This window comes from Odocoileus virginianus, unplaced genomic scaffold (assembly GCF_023699985.2).
Source record: "Odocoileus virginianus isolate 20LAN1187 ecotype Illinois unplaced genomic scaffold, Ovbor_1.2 Unplaced_Scaffold_1, whole genome shotgun sequence".
Taxonomy (NCBI): domain Eukaryota; kingdom Metazoa; phylum Chordata; class Mammalia; order Artiodactyla; family Cervidae; genus Odocoileus; species Odocoileus virginianus.
This window is the reverse complement of record NW_027224263.1, coordinates 634,153-656,041: the sequence shown is the minus strand read 5'-3', so window position 1 is coordinate 656,041 and position 21,889 is coordinate 634,153. Positions and strand designations below refer to the sequence as shown.

The window sequence follows — 21,889 nt, the reverse complement described above, 5'->3', positions numbered from 1 at the left end:
GGACAGTCTGAACAGCGAAATACCCCCTAAAAATATATCGCAACCAAGCATGCTGGTCCAAGATAAATCATGCCTATACGTGTAAAACAGAAAGTACACTGGCTGCTCCAACTTGGAGCACCCAGATCTACCTACAACGAAAAAGTTTTCACTTTCAGATTAGCGATACTCTCAGATTAAGTGCGTATGAGTGCCTAAAGACGTGGGTAAGGCGTCACGGGCTCACTTCGGCCTTCTGACATTCGAGAAGCAACCATCCCTTGTCTAGTAAAACTGGCTCATCTCACTCATATTCTAATAGACTGAGTTTTGTTAAAGCTGAATCCTGCTTCTAGCACCAAAGGCTGCGGGATTTAGAACAAGACTATTCTATCTGCAACTTGTGGCGTTTGCGGGGTATCTCTCAGAGCCATTAGTATTTAGAGTCCTCCCTAGTTTCTCAGATAGCTAAGATATCTGAGGACCCTTTCTTTTCCCCTCCTAAGGGTCAGGTTTCCTCACCTGTGTCACTTTTGGGATGCCTCTCTTGGCTCCGAAAATAAAGTGGAGAGCTCTGCGTCGCTCTGTTGCCTGGGTAACAACTTTGTTTCCCAACTCCCCCCAACCCCCACCTCCGGGTTCCCGCTTGACTTTGCTCGCCAATCATAGAGGAGTCTTCTTTGAACCCTCACGGGAATCAACCAATCGGAGCCTGTGCCAGTTGGGGTCCGTGACCGCCCTTTCTAATTAACTAGGTCGACCCCTTTAAACGTCAGTCTCAGTGAGCTACGCTCCGAAGGGGACGCGGCCACTGTGGAGACCGTTTTTTTTCCGGCCCCGGAAGGCCCCGACCCCGCCTCTCTCGTAGTCTCGGCCGCCTCACGATTTACTTCGAAGTGCCACCAGGGTAAGTTTGCGGGGTTTCGTTTGTTCCGGGCATCAGCCAGTACCCTCGTTCCTTTTTTCCTGAGCGTGAATTCTAGGTCGGACTGCTTGTTCTCCCGCCGATCTGGAGCAGGGGGATGGAAGGGTGGGCTCGGTGGCCCGGGGGTTGAGGAGATTTTGCTGCGGCTTCACTCAAGCTCTCCACGCCCCCCTTCTGCCCGGTGTTAGAGACGCGTGTTGTGCTAACATCCCGACTTACCGTTTGTGTGTTTGTGTGTATGGGTGTGTAGGGTGGGATCGCGTTCCCCCCGCCCCTCCTGTGGTGTGCAAGGCTTCGGGATCCGGAGCCCCAAAGGGGAGCGCTTCTTCTGCTGCCGTGTGGCTAGAGGGCAGGAGCTACGTGTTGGTCCCACTCCCGGGAAAGTCGCCGGACTCGGTGCCCCGCGTTTCCCTCCTTGGAGTGGAGAAATGCAGGCGCTCCGCGGGTTTGTCACTGCTTTACTATCAGAGTGTTTGCCCTTCCTCTAGAGGGTCCGTTGTGACTCTCGTTTCTCCAGAATCCTGTGGTTTGTTTGGCTTAATAAATATTTGGAGTGTTCAGAACCGATCGGCTGTGTTCGCTAGTGGGTCGCTTCATACGGTATTTGTATGTTGTAAGTAAGGAGAGATAGGGCGGCTTTAATGGATGGTTACTGTTGGTTTCCCAGGGCTTGGAATTCAGTTATAAATTAACTAAATTGTTTTCCTTCTTTCTGCTCTCTGGTGAAGGGAATAGTAAAGCTTGAGTAATTTGTCTATTCTACTTATTACCACAGTATACAAAAAGCAAACGTAGAACATTTAAGTTTTGGCTAAACTTTTGGCTTTTTGGCCAAATTACCTATACCATAATTCCCTTTATTACTGTAGGTGATCAGAGTTGAAGTGTATTAAATATTACTTCTCTCAGATACTTGTGGAGCTTAAGTTATGTAAGCTATGCTGTCTCTTCTTTCTTGATTGCTTTTATCTTTCTTGTTCTCCCGCTGACCCTGAGCAGGGGGACTGAAGGGTAGGCTCGGTGGCCTGGGGGCTGAGGAGATTTTGCTGCAGTTTCACACGCTCTCCCCACGCCCCCTTTCTGCCTGGTGTTAAGAGACCCGTGTTGTGGAATTCTGGATAATTCTCTGAAACTTCCAATTTTACATGTGTGTATATATATAATATGTATATTTAAATGTGGACCACTACCCACTAATGAATTTCCATTCACAGTTTGAAAACTCTGGTCTTAGATCATTGGTTTTCAAACGTGTGTGTTTAGGATTCACTTAGCATGTTTGTTACAAATGCAAGTTTCCCTAACTTACTACAGGAACTGGTTCTGTCCCTCTGTGATGGGCTCCCCCCCAAAGGTGGTTCATATAGCAAATATAAAGTTCTAGGCAAGGTACCAGATGCACAAATATTTAATAAATAATAGTTTTCTTCTTGGGAAACAAATGCTATTTATGTTTAGGGCTATAACTGTCTCTTCATTCTGCCCCTGCAAGGTTGAATCCATCAGTTCAGTTCAGTCGCTTAGTCGTGTCTGACTCTTTGTTACTCCATGGACTGCAGCACGCTAGACTTCCCTGTCCATCAGCAACTCCCAGAACTTGGAAATTATTCAAATTCATGTCCATCCAGTCAGTGATGCCATGCATCTATCTCATCCTCTGTCGTCCCCTTCTCCTCCCACCTTCAATCTTTCCCAGCATCAGGGTCTTTTCAAATGAGTCAGTTCTTCCCATCAAGTGGCCAAAGTATTGGAGTTTCAGCTTCAGCATCAGTCCTTCCAATGAATATTCAGGACTGATTTCCTTTAGGATGGACTGGTTGGATCTCCTTGCAGTCCAAGGGACTCAAGAGTCTTCTCCAACACCACAGTTCAAAAGCATCAATTCTTCGGCACTCAGCTTTCTTTATAGTCCAACTCTCACATCCGTACATGACTACTGGAAAAACCATAGCTTTGACTAGACAGACCTTTGTTGGCAAAGTGATGTCTCTGCTTTTTAATATGCTGTCTAGGTTGGTCATAACTTTTCTTCCAAGGAGCAAGTGTCTTTTAATTTCATGGCTGCAGTCACCATCTGCAGTGATTTTGGAGCCCCAAAAAATAAAGTCTCTCACTGTTTCCATTGTTTCCCCATCTATTTGCCATGAAGTCATGGGACCGGACATCATGATCTGAGTTTTCTGAATGTTGAGTTTTAAGCCAACTTTTTCACTCTCCCCTTTCACTTTCATCAAGAGGCTCTTTAGTTCTTCTTCACTTTCTGCCATAAGGGTGGTGTCATCTGCATATCTGAGGCTATTGATATTTCTCCCGGCAGTCTTGATTCCAGCTTGTGCTTCCTCCAGCCCAGCATTTCTCATGATGTACTCTGCATAGAAGTTAAATAAGCAGGGTGACAATATACAGCCTTGACGTACTCCTTTCCCAATTTGGAACCAGTCTGTTGTTCCATGTCCAGTTCTAACTGTTGCTTCTTGACCTGCACACAGATTTCTCAGGAGGTAGGTCAGGTGGTCTGGTATTCCCATTTCTTTAAGAATTTTCCACAGTTTGTTGTGATCCACACAGTCAAAGGCTTTGGCGTAGTCAGTAAAGCAGAAATAGATGTTTTTCTGGAACTCTCTTGCTTTTTCAATGATCCAGTGGATGTTGGCAGTTTGATCTCTGGTTCCTCTGCCTTTTCTAAATCCAGCTTGAACATCTGGAAGTTCACAGTTCACATACTGTTGAAGCCTGGCTTGGAGAATTTTGAGCATTACTTTGCTAGCGTGTGAGATGAGTGCAATTGTGCAGTAGTTTGAACATTCTTTGGCATTGCTTTCTTTGGGATTGAAATGAAAACTGACCTTTTCCAGTCCCTGTGGCCACTGCTGAGTTTTCCAAATTTGCTGGCATATTAAGTGCAGCACTTTCACAGCATCATCTTTTAGAATTTGAAATAGCTCAACTGGAATTCCATCACCTCCACTAACTTTGTTCGTAGTGATGCTTCCTAAGGCCCACTTGACTTCACACTCCAGGATGTCTGGCTCTAAGTGAGTGATCATACCATCGTGGTTATCTGGGTCATGAAGATCTTTTTTGTATAGTTCTTCTGTGTATTCTTGCCACATCTTATCTCTTCTGCTTCTGTTAGGTTCAAACCTTTTCTGTCCTTTATTGCGCCCATCTTTGCCTTAATTGTTCCCTTGGTGTCTCTAATTTTCTGGAAGAGATCTCTGGTCTTTCCCATTCTATTGTTTTCCTCTATTTCTTTGCATTGATCACTTAGGAAGACTTTCTTATCTCTCCTTGCTATTCTTTGGAACTCTGCATTCAAATGGGTATATCTTTCCTTTTCTCCTTTGCCTTTTGCTTTCTTTTCTTTTCTCAGCTATTTGTAAGGCCTTCTCAGACAACCATTTTGCTTTTTGCATTTCTTTTTCTTGGGGATGGTCTTGATCACTGTCTCTTGCATTTCTTTTCTTGGGGATGGTCTTGATCACTGTCTCTTGTACAATGTCACAAACCTCCATCCATAGTTCTTCAGGCACTCTGTCTATCAGATCCAATCCCTTGAATCTATTTGTCACTTCCACTATATAATCATAAGGGATTTGATTTATGTCATACCTGAATGGCCTACTGGTTTTCCCTGCTTTCTTCAATTTAAGTCTGAATTTTTCAATAAGGAGTTCATGATCTGAGCCACAATCAGCTCCCGGTCTTGTTTTTGCTGACTGTATAGAGCTTCTCCATCTTTGGCTGTAAAGAATATAATCAGTCTGATTTTGGTATTGACCATCTGGTGATGTCCATGTGTAGTCTTCTCTTGTGTTGTTGGAAGAGGGTGTTTGCTATGACCAGTGTGTTCTCTTTGGCAAAACTGTTAGCCTTTGACCTGCTTCATTTTGTACTCCAAGGCCAAATTTGCCTGTTACTCCAGGCATCTCTTGACTTCCTACTTTTGCATTCCAGTCCCCTATAATGAAAAGGATATCTTTTTGGGGTGTTAGTTCTATAAGGTCTTGTATGTCTTCATTGAACTGTTCAACTTCAGCTTCTTCAGCATTACTGGTTGGGGCATAGACTTGATATATATACATACTATGATACTGAATGGTTTGCCTTGGAAATAAACAGAGATCATTCTGTCATTTTTGAGATTGCATCCAAGTACTGCATTTTGGACTCTTTTATTGACTATGATGGCTACTCCATTTCTTCTAAGGGATTCTTGCCCACAGTAGTAGATATAGTGGTCATCTGAATTAAATTCACCCATTCCAGTCCATTTTAGTTCACTGATTTCTAAAATGTCGTTTACTCTTGCCACTCCTGTTTGACCCCTTCCAATTTGCCTTGATTCATGGACCTAACATTCCAGGTTCCTATGCAATATTGCTCTTTACAGCATCAGACTTTACTTCCATCACCAGTCACATCCACAACTGGGCATTGTTTTTGCTTTGGCTCCATCTCTTCATTCTTTCTGGAGTTATTTCTCCACTGATCTCCAGTAGCATATTGGGCACCTACTGACCTGGGGAGTTCATCTTTCAGTGTCCTATCTTTTTGCCTTTTCATACTGTTCATGGGGTTCTCAAGGCAAGAATACTGAAGTGGTTTGCCATTTCCTTCTCCAGTGGACCACGTTTTGTCAGAACTCTCCACCATGACCCGTCCATCTTGGGTGGCCCTACATGTCATGACATGGTTGAATCCGTGCTAAGGGCTATTTTCTTTAGGGTTGGAGAGCTAGGAAGGTTGGAGATCCATCCTGTATCTGAGGTGAATCTTCAAGCACTTGACTTCCATAGAGGATTCCATAAATACAAAAACTTAGTGGTTGAGGAACACAAAGGTTAGAGGGGTTCAGAGACTTTCTCTGGGTCACATTGTCAGTGAGTGGATCTCAAGAGATGGAGCTCACTTGATTAAATTTAATATCCTCATCCGTCTTGCCTTGTTAGCAGGTCAGATGTAGAGGCAAGCTGTTGAAAACAAGAAGCTTCCCAAGCTTGCCTATCCCAGAAACAGAGGCAATAGAATTTCTGGCTTTGACTGCAAGTTTGATCTTAAAGTAGGGAAACTTGAGAGATCCAAAAGATTAAAAAGACAGCTAAATATTTCTGTGAGTTATAGGTGTGACAAAGGGATATAGCTTAGCTAATTCTTTTATAATATATAATCTGTTCTAAAACATTAAATAATTTATTAAACCAGAATTAGAAGAAATTAAAGATGAAAGATTTCCCTCAATTCTGTTACTAATAGAGAACTGATATTTGTTTCTCTCCTATTTTACCCAAACGTATTGATTTTTTTGCATGATCTTAATCCCTGTTTATATAATGCTTTGTTCCTTTTATTGTAAATCAACTATATGCCAATAAAAATTAATTAAATAAAAATTTTAAATTATATAACATATATATAACTCACATAAATACTAAAATGTGAAGTGTTTTTTAATTTTTCACACAGTTATTTCTTTTTTCTTTTTTTTTTTAATGTTTTTTTTCCCCATTTATTTTTATTAGTTGGAGGCTAATTACTTTACAACATTGCAGTGGTTTTTGTCATACACAGAAATATTCAAAAATGCTATCTTGCCATTTAATATGTACAATCTTCATAAGCTTCTCCCAGTGAATTTATTGCACAGTCCAGGAATAAAGCTTAAAATAGAAAATCACTTAGGAGTAATAAAATCTAAATTAACTAAAAAAAAAGTTATTTTTATTACTGTAAGGTAGGCCTTATATAACTATGCCACTTAAAAATTCCACTGTTGTTGTTAGACATTTAGTTTGTTTCAGGTATACAAATGTTCATGTAAATTATACAAATATTGTATGATTCCATTAAAAAAGTTCCCTAAAATAGGCAAATTCATAGAGACAGAAAGTAGAATAGAGGTTACCAGGGGCTGGGGGAGTGGGCAATGGGGAGTTATTGTTCAGTTGGTGCAAAGTTTTTGTTTGTGGTGATAAAAAAGTTCTGTAAATAGGTAGTGGTGATGCTTGAGCAATGTTGTGACTGTATTAATACTTAATGCCACTGAATTGTACACTTAAAAATGGTTAAAGGGTCAATTTTACATTATATTTTGCCACAATAAAAAGTTGCAAACATAACAATTACACTTATTTTTCAGAGACATATACTCTATGACTTGTTTTCTGTGGATCAAAGCCCTGAGAAAAGAGAAATGTATTTTAAAAATAAACAAATTAAGTTGTATTAGCCAGATCTGTTTTTCCTTGTAAAATCAAATTTTTTGAAATCTTTAGATAACTACTGTTACTTCATGCTTGTATAAGATTTTTATGAATACTATACTTCAGAAGTCTCCAGTTTTTTTGGTTCTTTTTGCTTTTTTCCTCTAAGTTTTTGTGAGAGGATGCTTCTGAAAGTGAATAGGCCTTTGAGGCTGTATTTTGCATTAGAATACCATTCCTGTTTCATTTCTTGGGCTAGTTTTCTCCAGTGATTTACTTTCCTTTCTCCTCTCCCCTCCCCTAACCCTGTCCTTTCACTGCTGCCCCCCCATACTCTGCCAGTTCCTCCCCCAAGCTCTGCCCTTTGGGATCCCTCTGCCTCCTTTCCACTTAGCCCAGCCTTCTCTTTCGGTTCCTCCACCCTCCACTTTGGTCCTCTCTTGAGTACCACCCCCATCCCCCCCACACCCTGCCCCACTCCTGCATCCTTCTCAGCTCTTCCCAGATTTCCCCTCTCTTGAGTTCTTCTGCTCACCCTCCCCTTTGGTCCCATCTCTGGTCTTTTCCAATTTTGTAACTACTGAAGGCATTTGCTGAAAATAAGACCTGTTTTATGGAAAGTTACAGTTTTCTGCGGAGTCAGACTTGTAATATTTGGAAAGTTTGGTCTTAATTTGGGGATTTGAAAAAATCTTTCTAGTCCTTCCCTTCAAGGGGGCTTCCCTTGTGGCTTCCCTTGTGGCTCAGCTGGTAAAGAATCCGCCTGCAGTGCAGGAGACCTGGTTTGATTCCTGGGTTGGGAAGATCCCCTGGAGAAGGGAAAGGCTACCCACTCCAGTATTCTGACCTGGAGAATTCCATGGACTGTGTAGTCCATGGGGTTGCAAAGAGTTGGACATGACTGAGTGACTTTCACTCACTTCTAGCCCTTAAAATAAGATTCAGACATGGCCTTGACAAGTTTAAGTACAAAGGGAGAGAAAAGCACTTAATGTGAATGATAATCAGTGTGTTACATTGCCTAAGATGTTTAATATGAACTGAAATCTAATGTACCATTTTCAGTAGCTCTATAATTTAGTTTGGCATAAAGTACAAATGATCACCATTAGAAGTTTTACCTCTTCCTATTTCCTTTACAGTGGCTGTACTGATCTCACCTCTCCCTATCCATTTCTCTTTGGGGACTCAAACATTTAGGATAAAACATTTGTAATTCAGTTTCTACTTCCAGAGTTGGCATCAATGACTGTCAGTGCAAATAAGGACCCTGCTGTACTTTGAAGCTTCAATTTTCCCACTTTCTTCTTTAGTTCCATTTCTGTAAGGCTTTTCTTTGTGGAACAAGAGGTTTCTTCAGTGATTTTGTACTTTTCCTTTGCTTCTCTGCCTCTCTCCTTAGTTTGATAATTAATGATATGTTAAGGAACTGTATGTATCATCAGAAGTGACTATTTATAGGGATGGTTTTATAACATGACTAATCACATTGCATGAATTTTCAGACCAGATCATTTAGTCATGATGTTCTTGAGAAGGTGAAGTGAATTCATGATACTTAATGGTTATCAAGTAACTAAGCATTTTTGGGAGAATATTGTCTCCAAAGATTTTCTTCCAAGAAGGTGGGGAAGTTTTTAAATCAGTTACAGGGCTGAACTTTCATACTAGTCACTTCTTGACAGTCATTTCTGAAAGTAATGTAGGGAAATGATGGCATGTGGCATTGTTTTTACTTTGTGAGACAGAAGCCCGTAAACATTTATGCTGAAATGGCTTATAATAAGTACCCAGACTTGAACTTACTTTGAATCTGCCCTTTGAGAATCAATTTTATCTTCCTAATCTGTGTTACTTAAATTAATATCACAGTGAAAGTATTATGTCCAATTCCTTCACTTGCTACTTGTTTGACCTTGGGAAAGTGATTTAGTATCTTCAGTTTCTTCAGCTATAATATGGAGATCAAAATGGTTTGTTGTAGGTAATTCAAAGATGAGGAATTTCAGATTCAATAAGTGATTTTGTCATTTTCCTTTTATATAAGAGATTCAAGAACTTAAGAGATAAAATGGTGTATCCTGAAATGACCTACCATTATTGACTGATCCTCAGTCAGATTTCTTACTACCCAGAAGACTCCCAGGATCTATAAATGATGATTGGTAGTATACAGAGAAGATAATTGGTATGCTGATAAATGAGATAGTCATGTAGTGATTTTTTTGAATTGTAATTTGAAATGCAATTTATGTTCACTCTCTGGGCCAGCTCAGAGAGTGTTCCATAAATATCCCTGATTGATCCTTCACTGACAGTGAGGAGAACCCCAGCATTATATTTTGGAAAACTTTTGTATAGCACTTTACATTAGACAAGACAATATATGTGGAGGGCCCTTTGTAAACTTATTTTTAAGAAGACATTTTGGTTTCTTGCTTAGTGGAGCTGCCAGAATTTTAGAGGTGAGGAAACTGAGATTCTAATGCATTAAAGTGACTAGCATGGTCAGATAGGCAGTGTTACTCACTGAGTTCTGTCTGATTCTTTGCGATCCCATGGACTGTAGCCTGCCAGGCTCCTCTGTCCATGGAATTCTCCAGGCAAGAATACTGGAGTGGGTTGCCATTCCCTTCTCCAGGGGAATCTTTCCCAACTCCAGGGATCGAACCCAGGTCTCCTGCATTGCAGGCAGATTCTTTACTGTCTGAGCCACCAGAGAAGCCCTGTGATAGGCAGTAACACTCACTGAATTGTTTTCTGCCTATCCAGGTATTTAGTTAATTCAGTAAGCTTCATTTAGATTGGACTACTAGACAAGGATCATCTGCCCATTTCCAGGAGCCTTTTCAGGGAGCTCTGGTGTTTTCTGTATGCCTAGTGATTTTTCTGCAGAAGTCTTTTGTGTGTGTGTGTGTGTGAGTGTGTGTGTGTGTGTGTGTGTGTGTGTGTGTAAAGACTCGTAGCCCACTCATAGCCACATAAAGGGAGTACAGACTTGTTTTCCATTTTTTTATTAAAGGATTGATAATGCAGAGAAAAGCTGAAGTGTGCTAAGATCTTTTTTTGTTAAAAATGATACAGAATACTCATTAACTTCAGGTTTTGTTAGAAGAACATAAATTTAAATGTGTTAAAGAATTCAAGAGAAACTCATACAAATAAATATAATTAGGATATGTAACTTTTCCGAAGTATGGGAAAATGAAGGAATACAGAAAATTTCATCAATCCAATTATGCAGAAAAAGATAAAAGATAATGTGATGTGGCAAATAAATAAGGCAAAATAGGATGAACTAAATAAGTGTCAAGTTGTATCAGTAGTCATATAAATGTAAATAAATTAAACTCAGCTCATTAGATCTCAGTGTCTCTATTTTATTTGCTATGTTGTATTATCTTTTATCTTTTTATGCATAATTGGATTGATGAAATTTTCTATTCCTTCATTTTTCCTATACTTGGGAAGTTACATATTCTAATAATATTTATTTGTATGAGTTTCTCTTGAATTCTTTAACATGTTTAAATGTATGTTCTTCTAACAAAGCCTGAAGTTAATGAGTATTCTATATCCTTTTTAACAAAAAAAACCGTAGCACACTTCAGCTTCTCTCTGCATGTAAATGTTTTAATAAAAAAATGGAAAACAACTCTGTACTCCCTCTGGGTGACTATGAGTAGGAATATCTGTCTCTGTCAATGTTGAGTTCCTCTAGCCAACTTCTGTTTCTCTTCAAAGCTCTCTCCTTATCCACACTGCATGACTAGAAGCTTAAAGCTGACAAAACTACAGCTTCTTATGTTGAACTCAGCTTACATTTCCACCTTGGATGAGATTCTTAGACTATATTTTAGGGCCTCCAAGGTGGCTCAGTGGTAAAAAATCCACCTGCCAAGCAGGAGATGCAGGTTCAATCTCTGGGTTGGGAAGATTCCCTGGAGAAGGAAATTAGCGGCAACCCACTCCAGTATTCTTGCCTGGAAAATCCCATGGACAGAGGAGCCTGGTGGGCCATCCATGGGGTTGCAAAAGAGTTGGACATGACTTAGTGACTAAATGACAACAAAAACAAGACTATATTTTAAAATTTTCAGCTTTGCTATTTCTAAAAAACACACTGAAAATGACTCAGAAATGTTGAAAACAAAGTGATGGGAAAAGATACACTAGGCATATGCCAACCAAAATTAAAATGGTGAGGCAACATTAATGTCAGACAAAATACTGTTTAAGGCAATTTAGTATTAAATAGATACTTCACACTAATGAAAGAAGGGAATCTACCAAGAGAATATCGACCATGAATCTATGCCCCTAACAACATAGTCTTGAAATATATAAAGCAAAAGCAATGGGATTATAAGGAGAAATTGACAATCTCTAATAATAATGAGAGACTTAAAACACTTTTGGAAGAAACTGGTTAAGCAAAATAGATTAAAAATGTTTTTTAAGTACAAGGATGTGACAGGTATATGATCTAAATGAGATGGAAGGGAAAGCATCTTTAACTCCAAATTCTTAATGACAGAGATATTTTTAATCCAAAGGTGATTTTCATTTATTTTATTTTTCAAATTCCTAAGGAAGAAAAAAGTTGAATGTACATTAAATAGAGAAATTCTAATAACAAGGTAATTCTTAAATTACTTTCAGATGAAAAGAAAGTCCAGAAATGTAAGAGCACAGAAAAATTCCACCCTTTGATGGCTACCAAAAGTTTTAATTTGACCTATAGTATCACAGTGATGACAGTACCCATTGTGAAAGGATCAGTTTCTATACAGTATCAGAACAATGGTTTGACAACAGTAGTTTTTCTGTCGGCATTTGTAATATTACCATATACTTGCATATCATAAATATGTATATATAATTATATAGCATGATAATGTAATATTATAATATAATTTATAACATAATGCCTATAATCTCAGGAGAGTGGTACCTTTGGAAATAGAAGACTAAATACATGAGGACTTCCTTGGCAGTCCAGTGGTTAAGACTGCACTTTCAGTGCAAGGGGCACAGGTTTGATCTCTGGTCAGGGAACTAAGATCCCACATGCTGGCCAACAAAAGAGAAAACAAGAATACAGCAAGGGCTCTTATTCTGTACAGAATACTTTTCTTTCTATGCCTTTCACAACTGAGTTATTACATCATTGAAATCACCCTTTGGAGCTCTTTAAAGTTTTGAGATGTGTATGACATAAAAAATAAGCATGTCATATTAACACATTTAGATAAATTTTGTCCTTCAGAGTTCCCCTTGGGTAGGTGTTCACTTGTAACACTAACACTACTCAAGATACTGTATTCCATCAATTTTAAGAGGTACAGTTTTCCATATTTTAACATCTCTGAAATTGAAATGAATCTTAAGAGTTGATTGTATCTTACAATCCCTTTTGGCTCGGTGGCAGTTGTCAATGTCATAGTTGTTTCCATATGCACATGTAACATCAACACATCTAGGATCAAAACCTGCATATTGGGTGGCTTGAGTGAAAATCCCAGAGAAAACAGGCAATCTCCTGAAACTCCTGGAAACCAGTGGTTGTGGGGAGTGAATGGAAAAGATGGTTAATCAAGTTTAGTTATTGTTTATGCTGAAGTGGGAGACAAAAGGAAGCTAGTCTACATACTTGCAAAGCTGGCTTGAAAGCACAGCAAAAATGGCTTTTAGTTCTCTTGTGAGTTCTTTTAAGAATTGCTGCAGCAACAATGCTCCTGGTGGCACAGAAGACCTCAAGAAATTTGAGTTGAAAGTTGGATTCTGAATATTTTTCTTAATGTATGCACGTTTGAATAAAAAATGTGTCTACACTGAAAGGAGATCTTTCGAAAAGTGTAAAAAATTTAAATAATGAGAAATTGTGACAGGTTGGTATTTTTTTTTCCTTTTTACTGGTGCATAAAGTAATGGGGCTCTTAACTTTGGTGAAATATTTTTGATACTAATTTCTTGGAATAGCCTTTCAGAGCTATTGTGTAAAAATTGATTGTTAGTCGCATCCCATTTTATAAATCTTGACTGAGATAGAGTTATAAGTACACAGTGATTTTATCCTTACATTTTAAAGGATATTTAGAGATATTATTTCATCTTCTTCTAACATTTATCATTGCTAATGAAGAGCCTGCTGTCAACCTGATTGCTACTCCTTATTAGCTAGGTGTTTTTTCCTCTTTAGTAACTTTCAGATTTTTTTTTCTATACTTAATATTCTAGGGTTTCACTGTAAAGGCTGTGTGTGTGCGCGCGTGTGTGTGTGTGTATGGTGATGGGAGGGGTTACCTCCTTGCACTTGGTGGGTCTAAATGTGAGCACTCATTTTTCTTCAATTCTAGCAAACTCATTATTAACTCTGAATATTTTCTCTGCCATTCTGTTATTTTCCTTCTGACATTCCTTCTGGATATATATTGAAACTTCTCTTTTATATTCTCCTTATCTGTTTATCTCTTTCTTCTTTCCCATCACTTAATCTGCCCTGTGTCCTGGCAGGTTTCTTCTGTTCTCTCTTTCTGTTTAATGATTTATTTTTCCTCTTCAGTTATGTCTAGTCTACGATTTAAACCTGTCCTTTGAGCCATTTTATTGCTAATACTGTAACCATTTCTTGGATATCTCCATGGTCCTTTTTCACATTCACTTGTTTGTTTTTATGGATATTATTTCTTTCTTGAGCTCCTTGGACATATAAAATATCTTAATATGTCATTCATATTGCTCTATTATCTCTAATTCCTTAGATGAGAATTTCCTCAATTTTCAGGTCTATAGACTACTTACTTAGATGTTTTATAGTCCTTGTCTTTGAGTTAATTTTCTCAGGGCTTTTTGGATTATGGAAGTGGAGACATAGGAAGCGGAGATACCTCTGGTGAGTGATGTCATGCACAACCTGCTTGGGCCCTGAAAGTTTCATCAGCTCCTAACTAGTGTTTATGCTAACATCTTAGTTTGAAGTTTCCATATCACAAAGGTAAATTTAATTCAGGCCGTCTGTGTATATCTTCTTTATCAGCTTGGGGTTCCTGTGTGTCTCCATTGCCTTTTCCATCCTCCTATACAGATTTCCCAGATTTAAGCTTCACTAGGTCTCTATTGATTGAGGAGCCTGTGACCTTATGCTATGGCCTCAGATTTACCCTCAATCTAGCATATTTCCAGCTTTTAGGGCACATATTCATTCAAGTCACCCCCTTGGATTAAGCAGCTTCAGTTTCTGCTCATAGATATGAATTCCTTGTCTGGCATCTAGAAATTTGTCTTTCTTTCTTTAAAAACTCTGCTTTGTATTTTTTAAATGTCTTTTAGTAAGTGCATTTAAACTGATACTTCTTGGAGTTTGGACTATAAGAGAGTTGATTCCAGTGTGGATCCCGTAAGTCTCCTTGAGATCTCTAGAATTTTTCTTTTTCCATTCCTCTTTTACACTCATTTAGGTTTGGAGTCAGGCGCTGGTTTATTTTTGGAGGAACTGGTATCTCTACAGGTTGGTTAACTTCTGGCTCTGTAAAAGACAACCACTTCAGCTACAGGGTTTGCTATCTCTACTCCTGGTATAGGAAGATTTAACTTGGGGACTCCATTCCAAACAGTTTCATCTTCTACCAACCTGTTCTCATTCAGTAACACAACTCCAGCTAGGCAGAATACAGGATTCACCTTTGGAGTACCAGTTGCCTCAACTCCTATCCCAGTAGGAACTTGATTTCCCTTGGGGTAAGAAGAGGAATATGATTCTTTTAGTGGCTACAAAGGTAATCATCTTTGAAAGACAAACTTTCATTTCAGAGTGTGGAGAGGGTAAAGGGATGGTATGGCATTTCTAAGTCAATTATTCGGAATTATGTCACTCATTCCCAAGATAGCCCTATAAATTGAAGTCATTTCTGATTTGAGACACAAGGCACATTGAATTCTGATCTGTAGTATCCTTTCATTTAATGTGAGCCATAGGAAGAGTACTAAATGGGTTTTGAACATATATCATCTTGAAATTAGACTGCTTGCTTGTTAAATGTTTCTCTCTAGAGAGATATTTGCCTATTGATCATTGTAATGACCTTGGATATACATTCTTCCCTCCTGCATCTCAGAATTTTTAAAGGGAGCATTTTTTAAAATGACTTTCTATGTAAATTCAATTGGATCCAGCCCTTTCTTTCAGTAATACTTGATAGCCTAACGAAAACTGGAGTATTCCCACTGGAATTCTCCTCTATACTGTTAGTTATCTAATAACTTGTAATTGAGTGTTAAATAGCCTTCCTTAGGATGGGTAATTTAAATACTGAAGCACTTTTTTTCATGGATCATGAAATACATTTAAAGTTTTCTAGAAACTCTATTAGAGGTATGCCTCTTGTATGACTTTACGATTCAGTGTCTAAAACAAAAAATTACATTTTTAATAAAACCTGTCAGACTCATAGAAGAAGTGTAAGTTCTGTTGTTGCTACTGAAAATAAACATTTCTGAACTACTCCTTCCCCATTAAAACCTTTAAATCTTTTAGTTCACCTTAACATAGACCAAATTAGGTAACTTTTATCTGTGGATGAGCAAATAGGGAGCTCTGTACATGTATTCCTGTATTAATATCTGGTTGTTTTTCCTTCTGTATTGAGATGAACTAACCGATAGAGTAAAATCTTACAAAATGTTCATATTTAAAAGTTAATTTGGAGGGGAGAACAAGATGGTGGAGGAGTAGGTGGACGTGGAGTACATCTCTCTCCACGGATACATCAGGAATACACCTTCAGACACAGAAGTGCATGCAGAACACCAGCTGAGAGTGGACAGGAGTACCTGACCAGCAGAAAAGAATATATAGAACCACACAAAACTCGGTAGGATGAAGGAACTAGGGGGAAAAACAGGAGTGTTAGTAGGACTGGACCTGCCCTCAGCAGTGGGGGAACTGAAGCAGGGGTCCGATACCCCACATCGGGGCAACTGTCTGAGTCAGAGGAGAAACATTTAAGGCTGAGAGTGAAACAGCTGATCTGTGGCAGCCTAAATGGAATGAGAATCAGACAGTCCTTGCTGCAGCCATACATACCCCAGATGGCACAGTGGCTGGGAGCTGGAGTTTAGGGATTGTGGAGCAATCCCAGGGCGAGGGCTGCTGTTGACTGTGGAGAGATGGATTGAGGGGATGTGAGGGAGGAGATCGTGGTGGGAAATGCCTGTGGAGGAAAGCCAGGCAGCCATGGAAGCAAGGTGATACTGCTGAGTCATGCATAGTGGGTGGAGCCATCACCAAAGGGGGAGCTTCACCTCTCTCCCCCAACAGGCCAGCACTGGCAGTTCAACAATAGAGAGGCTGGCCCATCAAATGCCTGATGCACTGAACTTGAGAGTAGAACCCCAGTCAGGGCCCGGGCCGGGGGCGGGGGGCAGCAACGGGGTGGGCTGTATGTGCCTGAAGCACCGAACAACAGAGAAGGACCCCAGGCAAGGAAGCCCTCTAAGTGCCTGAACGGGCAGAGCTACAGAGAAAGACTGGCCAAAGAGGCCTTCTGATCGCCAGCTACAAGAGGCTTGAAAAAAGACTCTGATAGGGCCATAATTCCTGTGGCAGAGGCAGTCCATGTCCCTGCACACTTGGTGCCACCAGAGTCCCGGCAAGGGTCCCCGCAAGGCAAGCAGCTTCTCCACCTTCACACTCAATGTTACTGGGACAGAGATATCACAGGCAAAAAAAAAAAAGTCTTGTGCCTATGCATGTAGGGTTGCTTCAGTAGTGTCCAACTCTTTGCAACCCTGTAGACTGTGGCCTGCCAGGCTTCTCTGTCAGGGAGGGGGGTTCTCCAGGCAAGAATACTGGAGCGTATTGGCCAATACTGGTTGCCATACCCTTCTAGAGCACTGTATTTCCTGCTGCCCTAGCCGCCAACTCCCCTGAGTACCTGGTGTTGCCAGAACCCCTGCGACCCAAGCAACTGCACCACCTCCACACCTGGCCTCACAGGGGCAAACTGAAGTCCTCCGGGGCAGCCTCAGGAGCAAACCCCAGTGGACGACCCACATGCAGAGGTGGAAGTAAAACCACAATTGAAACTCCAGGGTCAGTGTGACTAAGGAACAAGACCCAACACCCTCCCACCAGCTGTATCAGTTCAGTTCAGTCGCTCAGTCGTGTCCAACTCTTTGTGACCCCATGAACCGCAGCATGCCAGGCCTTCCTGTCCATCACCAACTCCCGGAGTCCACCCAAACCCATGTCCATTGAGTCGGTGATGCCATCCAGCCATCTTATCCTCTGTCATCCCCTTCTCCTCCTGCCCTCAATCTTTCCCAGCATCAGGGTCTTTTCAAATGAGTCAGCTCTTCACATCAGGTGGCCAAAGTATTGGAGTTTCAGCTTCAACATCAGTCCTTCCAAAGAACACCCAGGACTGATCTCCTTTAGGATGGACTGGTTGGATCTCCTTGCAGTCCAAGGGACTCTCAAGAGTATTCTCCAACACCACAGTTCAAAAGCATCAATTCTTGTGTGCTCAGCTTTCTTTATAGTCCAACTCTCACATCCATACATGACTACTGGAAAAACCATAGCATTGACTAGATGGACTTTTGTTGACAAAGTAATGTCTCTGCTTTTGAATATGCTGTCTAGGTTGGTCATAACTTTCTTTCCAAGGAGTAAGCATCTTTTAATTTCACGGCTGCAATCACCATCTGCAGTGATTTTGGAGCCCAGAAAAATAGTCAGCCACTGTTTCCACTGTTCCCCCATTTATTTGCCATGAAGTGATGGGACCGGATGCCATGATCTTAGTTTTCTGAATGTTAAGCTTTGACCCAACTTTTTTACTCTCCTCTTTCACTTTCATCAAGAGTCTGTTTTTTCTTCATTTTCTGCTGTGAGGGTGGTGTCATCTGCATATCTGAGGTTATTGATATTTCTCCCAGCAATCTTGATTCCAGCTTGTGCTTCTCTCCAGCCCAGCATTTCTCATGATGTACTCTGCATATAAGTTAAATAAGCAGGGTGACAATATATAGCCTTGACATACTCCTTTTCCTATTTGGAACCAGTCTGTTGTTCCATGTCCAGTTCTAACTTGCTTCCTGACCTGCATACAGATTTCTCAGGAGGCAGGTAAGGTGGTCTGGTATTCCCATCTCTTGAAGAATTTTCTGCAGTTTGTTGTGATCTACACAGTCAAAGGCTTTAGCATAGTCAATGAAGCAGAAGTAGATGTTTTTCTGAAATTCTCTTGCTTTTTCTATGATCCAGCAGATGTTGGCAATTTGATCTCTGGTTCCTCTGCCTTTTCTAAAACCAGCTTGAACATCTGGAAGTTCATGGTTCATGTATTGCTGAAGCCTGGCTTGGAGAATTTTAAGCATCACTTTACTAGTGTGTGAGATGAGTGCGGTAGTTTGAGCATTCTTTGGGATTGCCTTTCTTAGGGATTGGAATGAAAACTGACCTTTTCCAGTCCTGTGTCCACTGCTGAGTTTTCCAAATTTGCTGGCATATTGATGCAGCACGTTCACAGCATCATCTTTCAGGATTAGAAATAGCTCAACTGGAATTCCATCACCTCCACTAGCTTTGTTCATAGTGATGCTTCCTAAGGCCCACTTGACTTCACATTCCAAGATGTCTGGCTCTAGGTAAGTGATCACACCATCGTGGTATCTGGGTCATGAAGATCTTTTTTGTACAGTTCTTCTGCATATTCTTGCTGTACAAGCTATAGATTAAATCCACACAATCAACTAGGCAGACTCTGTGTCTATGGAATATATAAAAGGTCATTGAGAGCTCCCACAAAAGAAAACACACTAGTTCTGATAGCTGTGGACATTGGAGGCAAGAACACAGAGGAGTAGGACCAGATTAGAATCTGAGCTGCCCCCACAGCAGGTCCAGAGATCAGCACAGTGTTGGAGGGCATCCTAGGGAGGTGAGGTGGACTGTGACTCCCAAGCGAGGGAAAGGACTCTGACAGCAGTGACTCAAGAAAAACATTTATTATTCTTATGTTTTGACTTGTTCTATAGATTCTTTTGGACTTTTTTCCTCCCCCCAACCCCTGTTGTAGTTGTCAATTTTATTGGCACTATGAAATCTAATTAAGCTTTTGAGCTTTTTTTTTTTCTGTTTTTTCTCAGTCACATTTTTTATTGTTGTTATAAACCTCTGCCTCTATGTTGGGCTTTTGCAGTTCTGGGGAGTTTTTTTGTTTTTTTTTTTCTCTTTTTTTTTAATTTTTAATTTTTTAAACCTGTTATTATTTTTTCTACATTTATTCCTTTGTTTGCTTTTCCTACTGTTCTTTCCCCTTGCAGTTAATCTTTAACATATATAAATCTTCTTTATCTACCTCTATTTAACTTTGCATATCTATTCTTTCTTTCTTTTCTTTCTTTCCTTTCCTCTCAACATATTTGTTAGTTTTATTTTCATTGCTTTATTCCCCAGTTGGCACCTTGCTTTAGTTTTGTTTTCCAGTTTGTGCTTTAGTTAGTTTTGTTCTTAACTGGTAAATATAATTTTTTATTTCCTTTGTTCACTGGGTCAATCTATTGTACTTTATTTTTGTTGGACTGTTTTGACTTTGCTCATGGGTGTATATGTATATGTGTATATTCCATTATTTTAATTATTATTTGCCTGATTTTGTAACTGCCATTTGTCTGGGGTTCATCTTTGGTTTCTCATTTTTGGATATTTGTTTTAATCTCACTTAATGCCATAACAAACCACTTGTGGAATCTTCGTTCCTGACCAGAGATCAAGCCCTGAGCCTTTGGAGTGGGAGCACTGACTCCAAGACCCTAGACTACAGAGAACTAACCCTAGGAGGGTATCAAATAGGGTATCAAACTCACACAGAGGAAACCACTGGAATACAAGACCTGGCATCACCCAACCACCAATAGCACCCTGTGCAGGACGCCTCATCTAAACAACAAACAAAACAAAAATACAAACCCAGTCATCAGCAGACAGGGGATTACCACCTCACTCAGCCTTGCCCATCAGAGGAAAAACAAACGAACAAACAAAAACTCAGCTTACACAAACCACTGGACCAAACTTAGGAGGGCAGAAACCAAAAGGAAGAAAGAATTCAACCTTGAAGCCTGGGAAAAGGAGACCTCAAACACAATAAGTTAAAAAAAAATAATGAAAAGGCAGAGAAATACTACACAAATGAAGGAACAAACTAGAAACACAGAAGTCCAAATAAATGAAGAGGAAATAGGCAAACTACCTGAAAAAGAATTCAGAATAATGATAGTAAAGATGATTAAAAAAAACCTTGAAAACAAAATGGAGAAAATGCAAGAATCAATTAAAGAAACCTAGTATAATTAAAGAATAAACATGCAGAGACAAACAACACAATTACTGAAATTAAAAATACTCTAGAAGGAATCAATAGCAGAATATCTGAAGCAGAAGAATGAATCAGTGAGCTGGAAGATAAAATGGTGGAAATAACTTCTGAAGAGCAGAATAAAATAAAAAGAATGAAAAGAACTGAGGATAGTCTCAGAGACCTCTGGGACAATATCAAACACACCAACATTTGAATTATAGGGGTCCCAGAAGAAGAAGAGAAAAAGAAAGGGTATGAGAAAATTTTTGAAGAGATTATAGTTGAAAATTTCCCCAACATGGAAAAGGAAATAGTCAATCAAGTCCAAGAGGCACAAAGAGTCCCATACAGGATAAACCCAAGGAGAAACACACCAAGACACATACTAATCAAACTAACAAAGACTAAACACAAAGAAAGAATATTAAAAGCAGCAAGGGAGAAGCAACAAGTAACATACAAGGGAAACCCCATACACTTAACAGCTGATCTTTCAGCAGAAACTCTGCAGGCCAGAAGGGAATGGCAGGATATATTTAAAGTACTGAAAGGGAAAAATCTACAACCAAGATTACTGTACCCAGCAAGGATCTCATTCAAAATTGATGGAGAAATAAATAAAAAGCTTTTCAGACAAGCAAAAGTTAAGAGAATTCAGTACCACCAAACCAGCTTTACAACAAATGTTAAAGGGACTTATATAGTCAAGAAATACAAGAGAAGAAAAAAGATCTACAAAATCAACCCCAAACAATTAAGAAAATGGCAATAGGAACATATATATCAATATTACTTTAAATGTAAACAGTGTAAATGCTCCAACCAAAAGACATAGACTGGCTGAGTGGATACAAAAACAAGACCCATATATATGCTGTCTACAGGAAACCCACTTCAGACCTCAAGACACATACAAACTGAAAGTGAGAGGATGGAAAAATATATTCCATGCAAATGGGAAGCAAAAGAAAGCTGGAGTAGCAATCCTCATATCAGACAAAATAGACCTTAAAATAAAGATTACAAGAGATAAGGAAGGACACTACATAATGATCAAGGGATCAATCCAAGAGGAAGACATAACAATTGTAAATATCTATGCACCCAACATAGGAGCACCTCAATACATAAGACAAACACTAACAGACATAAAAGGAGAAATTGACAGTAACACAATAATAGTAGGAGACTTTAACACCCCACTCACACCAATGGACAGATCATCAAAACAGAAAATTAATAAGGAAACACAAGTCTTAAATGATACATTAGATGAGATGGATCTCATTGATATCTTCAGGACATTCCATCCAAATGCAGAAGAATACACCTTCTTCTCAAGTGCACATGGAACATTCTCCAGGATAGACCACATCTTAGGTCACAAATCAAACCTCAGTAAATTTAAGAAAATT

The 21,889-nt window shown here is 39.6% G+C and overlaps 2 protein-coding genes across 3 annotated transcripts in view; one reads left to right on the top strand and one right to left on the bottom strand.

The window, feature by feature from the left end:
- Positions 1–609, bottom strand: part of DNAAF6 (dynein axonemal assembly factor 6) — a 44,284-nt gene extending 43,675 nt beyond the window's left edge. The window contains exon 1 of one of the 2 annotated variants that reach the window (XM_070462176.1): positions 502–609. The gene's annotated coding sequence lies outside the window, so the exon portion shown is untranslated. The remainder of the gene's footprint in view (positions 1–501) is intronic. The other variant, XM_020880074.2, reaches the window with a different exon arrangement.
- A 197-nt stretch (positions 610–806) lies between these two features.
- Positions 807–21,889, top strand: part of NUP62CL (nucleoporin 62 C-terminal like) — a 75,498-nt gene continuing 54,415 nt past the window's right edge. Inside the window, exon 1 of the mRNA XM_070462170.1 lies at positions 807–886. The gene's annotated coding sequence lies outside the window, so the exon portion shown is untranslated. The remainder of the gene's footprint in view (positions 887–21,889) is intronic.